Genomic DNA, 5,673 nt, shown 5'->3' with positions numbered 1-5,673 from the left:
TAAATGCAAAATTGCTAACCCTTGTGATGTAGGCAAGAAGCATGTATCCACCTCTTGTGATGATTTATTAGATATGCCATGCTCTTCACAATTAGATACTTGTTCTACTTCTATGTCTTGTGAGACTAACATTTTGAAGGAGAACATTGAGATCAAAAGTGAAGTGAAGAAATTGAGCAACAAGTTAGAGAGGTGCTACAACTCAAAAGTCACCTTTGAGCACATGTTAAAGACTCAAAGAAACTATGGTGACAAGTGTGGCCTTGGCTTCGAAAAGAAGATGACAAAGGGCGAAAGAAAGAGAGAAAGAAAGATAAAGAAGCTACATCAAAGAAAGCTCTCTCACACCATGTGCTACCGGTGTCATGAAGCGGGACACTTTGCAAATGGTTGCCCTAACATCGAGAAGCTCAAGTTGAAGAAAGAGGAAGAGAGGCTAAAGCATGTCAAGTGCTTCAAGTGCGGCACTTGGGATCATCTTACCTCGATGTGCCCAACCAAGGAATTGGTGAAGCAACAAGTGAAGCCTCAACCAAAGCCACAAGTTGAGCAAGAGAAGACACCCCAAGTTCAAATCAAGATCAACCATGAAGATGGTGGTGACTTGATAATAAAGAAGAAGAAAACAAGAAGGGGTGAAAAGGCAAGGCATTCAATGCAAACTCAAGATGCCAAGATGATGAGCAAGAATGAAGATTATGCTCACATCAAGTGCTTCAAGTGTGGAAATATGGGATACTTTGCCTCTAAGTGTCCTACCAAGCTTGAGAAGAAGGCTCAAGCAATCCATGAGAGGCAAGGCAATGAGAAGCACCACATGAGCAAGGAAGAGAAGGCTCAATCAAAGAGAAAGTGCTACTCATGCCGGGAAAGGAGACACATGGCACATTCATGTCCCCTAGGTAACACTTCTAAGCCTATTTCAATTGATGATCATGATATGCTTAGAAAGGATGGTGATAGTACCTCTATGGTTGCTATTGCAAAACATCCCGCTATTCATACTAAGGCGTTGCCTAAGTATGTTGCTCCTAACTTGAGAGGACCCAAACTTGTTTGGGTACCATCAAAAAGTGGATGATTGATTGTAGGTACCATCGGCATTGGAGGCTTGGTTCAAATGATATTCATCTTGTTGATCATATAGTTGAGCCAAGTATTGCTAAGTGATGATCATTATCCCAATGCCATGACAAATTGAATGAAGTCCAAATGTGCTACAACATACAAGTATAAAATTCAAGTTGTTGGTGATTCATTGGATATATTTGATGACTTGCAAATAATTGAGTTGAAGCTTGCCTAGTTGGATGATTATGAGCTAACCAAGGTATATCTCTTGTTGATCATTTCATTTGGATGCATATGAGTTGATTGAATTGGATAAATATGCAATGTTGCTTGCTATGAGATGATTAAATGGATAATTGATTAGTAATCAAGTTTGGATTGATTTGTGTTGGATAAATTCATGAGATGACTTTTAGTAAGTAGTTTGAATGGATATATGTCTTATAGAAGTATTCAAACAAGTTAGTTTCAAGTTTGATTCATACATGATGAAGTATAGTTCAATTGCTTGAAATCTGTCCTATATTAAAAATCTGAGCTAGCTGTGATCATAGCCATGTTTGAATGATCAAAACCTATTGAATTGGCTTGAAAATTGGTATACATGCTCTAGACTTATGGTATAAGATGCTGTAGAAATTTTGTGAAAATTAGATAAGAAATGCTTCGGTTTTGGAGTGGTTCTTGTCAGCTATAGTGCAGCAGTTTCAGCATGTAGCAGTGGTGGAAGAATTAAAATTTGGCAGTTCATATGAGACCAAATGAAGCTAAAATTTTTATGGCTGCTATATAACTTGGTGAAGCTCATCTCCACCAAATTTCATGGTATTTGGATTTGTACTTTGAGAAATATGCTTGGTTCTTTGGAGAGTACAGAATCTGCCAGAAAAGTGACAAGTATTGGATTGATCTAGAGTCACTTTGATTGAAAGGTCCTCAAGTTGGAAACATGTTTACAAGTGTTTGAGGTACCTAAGTTTGGTTTTGAAATGATCTAGAAGCATGACAAGATATGAGTACAAGGCTATTTGATTGTGGAGTGTACTTTGCACACATTCGGTACTCAAATTGGAAGATCAAGATCAAACTCAAGATGAAGTTGAAGTTTAAGTTCTAGTGGCTATTGGAAATCATTTGGTAGAAAGAAAAGAACTTAAACAAGAAGAAAGAAAAGGACTTAAAGAAGGAATCAAGTTTACTCATCAAGATAAGTCCATCACTTGGATCAATCAATCAAATCATTTCAAGTGAGTATCAAGAATGGTTCTTGGAAAGAGGTCACTTCTCCCTAGTGTAGGGGCTTGCCGCCTATGAGTAGGTTAACCAAGTGTGATACTTGGAAGGCTAACATGGAAGTGGTGATCCGAGGAACATTTGAAATGCTTAGTTGAAGCAATCAAAAGGATTGATCAAGAAAAGCAAGCAACATCCAAAAGAGAGTTAATCATGGTATTTCAAGTAGTATTCTCACATTGATGCTCTCATGCAAGCAAAAATCAAAAGATAAAGCAAGTCAACCACAACAAGAAAGTGCACTTGATCATAAGTGGTATTCATGTCATATGGGTGAAGAATGAGATTCAAATTGGTATCTATTGATCTTCACCAAGTTTTTAATTGGACTTCACATTGCTATTGGAGTAATGAATTGGAATCTATGTGACTATCCTCTACTCCAACAAAGCAAAGGTATCATTGTAATGTGCATGATCATTTCATCCCTTACTAGTATGCAGTTAGTGCATATAGTACATGCTTCATAGGATCATGCATAACAAATGAAATGTTTAAATTCATAGCCTACCACTATTATTTGAATGATTACTTGATCTAGTGGTTAGTACATGAATTTGTTCATGAGCTAGTGAACCCAAGTACTTGACTTAATTTAGATTGCTAACAAGTGATAAGTACAACATTGGTAAGATAACCCTTGCAAGAGGTGTGAAGAAGCTTGTCATTGGTTCAAACCGGACTTGAAAGCTTAAGCAAATCAATTTAGTTCAAGTCACATAATAAGCTCATGATAGTGATAAGAGTACAAGCACAAGACAACAATGTAAATGGATATCTAGTTTGTATGTTTCAAGTGGTATCTAGACTCAAGTATTTCATCAAGAATTCACAAGTGATGTTTAGATAATCCCACAAGTGATATCCTATAAGTGGTACTCATAAAGATAGCAAATGTTCAAGAAATGATCAAAATTGACAAATCCAACAAGTTGTTCCATACTAGAAGATTCTTTCAAATGGTATTCACTTCCTACAAGTGGTATCTATACATAATGTCCATCAAAAATACAAGATTTAATCCTCAACCATCTACCCCAATCACATACCTTTGCATCAATAAGAAGCACACCTTTTATGGAAATTGATGACAAAGGGGAAGAGATTGTACAGAGATATGAAAGCTTGATTGAATGGAGGAGAGATTGTACAATGGGAGAGATGAGATATAAAAGATATAGAGGTTGGACATGGACCAAGAGGGAGCAACATTGAATAAAAGAGATGGATCAAAATTCTTGGATAAGATAAGCACATAAGTAGGGGGAGCAAGCTCATGAACTTTGATTGATTGCACTTAATGTGTGCATATTCATATGATTGCTTGCATTGCATAAGTTCTTAAATTTAATATGCATGCTTGTGTGATGTATGCTAGTTATAGAACTTGAATGATGATTTGGTAACTAGCATGCATAGGATGATAGCTAGACACTTGGTATGCTTTGCAAGCAATGCTAGTACCTTGCTTTTAACGTTGATATGACAAGGTATCTAGTGCTTTTATTTCCAAGTGATATCTAGCTAACCATGGTGCTAAGGATGAACTTAAAGGTGCAACTCCGATTGGTACACGCTTCAAAGGTTTATTCTATACACCTTAGCATCATTCGGTAGTAATTACTCTCCCACAATTTCAATCTATGCATATGTGCAAGCTTCAAATTAAATACTCTAGCACATATGTAGGGGGAGCTAATACTACCATTTCGGGTTTGTGGTACTTGTCCAAAATCATTTTCATATGGTAAAATTGCTTGGGCAAGCAACATGAATCCAAAAGAGCTTAATTTTCATATCTTTGTAGAGTTGTCATCAATTACCAAAAAGGGGGAGATTGAAAGGTCCTTGTTTGGTTTTGGTAATTGAGTGACAACTTAGGTGGACTAATTGTGTTTATATGAGATACACAGGTGATTAGTCCACAGGTACATGTGTGTGAGCAATATATGCCATGAAGGTGAAAATGGCTTAGAGATGTTGCAAAGCTCACACATGTGATGATGAAGGAGCTTATTGAACATGAGACATGACATTGAGTCATGTGATCAAGGTGGAGAAGATCAAGACAAGACTTGGCTTGATGGACCGGTTGCAAGAGTGAAGGGCAAGTCGAAGGCTTTAGAGTGATGGACCGCGTGGCGGTGAAGCTTGAGCAAGACTTGGCGCCGATGGACGATGGCAACGGTGAAGAGCAAGTAAAGTCAAGATTGATGAACCAATATGATCATGTGATGATATGAAGTGGATCATATCATTGTTGATCGTGTTGATGCATGTGTTGCATCGACATTGGAGGAGATAGAATGGAATGCGCAAGGCAAAGGTATAACCTAGGGCATTTCATTTCACCGGTCATAGGTGTGTAGAGAAGTATATGACCGGGTTTAGGATAGATGGTCGTACTATTAAGAGGAGCAAACTTGTTTGCATATCGGTCATCTAGTGCCACTCGAGTGATCTAACTTTGCATCGTCGCTAGGATCGAGTGGCGTGGCAAGTTGAGTGGCTAACATCCTTTGGGAAATGATTGTGAAAAGCTAACACACATACACATGGTGGTGTACACTTGGTGGTGTTGGCACATTTACAAAGGAGGCGCTTTCGGGAAAATGGAATGCCTATTTTCTATTGCGCCGAATGCAAATTCTTGTGGTTAGCACATTAGAGCAAGGGTGAAGAAGTTAGAAGTGAAAACGAGTTGATCGCGAAGACGCTGGTGTCGGTCAACTGACCGGACGCTGGGTCTGAAAGCACCAGACGCTGGCAGGCTACGTCCAGTCAGGCTGACGTACGGTGACGCAGAAGCTGGAGTGTGATCGGGCGCGTCCGGTCGAGGTCGGTACCTTACTGGAAACGGCTGGACGCTGGGGGTTCAGCATCCGGTCAGTTGAAGCTACTGCGTCCGGTCAGGTCAAGTGACCGTTGGAATCAGGACACGTGGTCGTCTACGAGCGACCGGACGCTGGGGTCCAGCGTCCGGTCAACACGACCGGAGCGTCCGGTCAGCCTGACTTTTGCCCAGTGAATGGGTAACGGCTAGTTTAGCCCTTGGGGCTATAAATAGAAGTGGCCTTCGGCCATGGCTGGTGCTGAGCACCTTGGGGGACTTTGTGTCCATGCTTGAGAGTGCTTAGGAGCCCTCCATCTCACACATACTTGATAGTGATCATCCGATTGTGTGAGTGAGCGATTCTAGTGCGATTGCATCGTGAGGTTGCATCGAGTGGCACTAGGTGATCGAGTTGCAAGCCGGTGGTGCTTGTTACTCTTGGAGGTTGCCACATCCTAGATGGCTTGGTGGTGGTC

The sequence above is a fragment of the Miscanthus floridulus genome, chromosome 19, assembly GCF_019320115.1.
Source record: "Miscanthus floridulus cultivar M001 chromosome 19, ASM1932011v1, whole genome shotgun sequence".
NCBI classification, from domain to species: Eukaryota; Viridiplantae; Streptophyta; class Magnoliopsida; order Poales; family Poaceae; genus Miscanthus; species Miscanthus floridulus.
The sequence above is the reverse complement of the archived record's forward strand: the minus strand, read 5'-3'. Positions refer to the sequence as shown.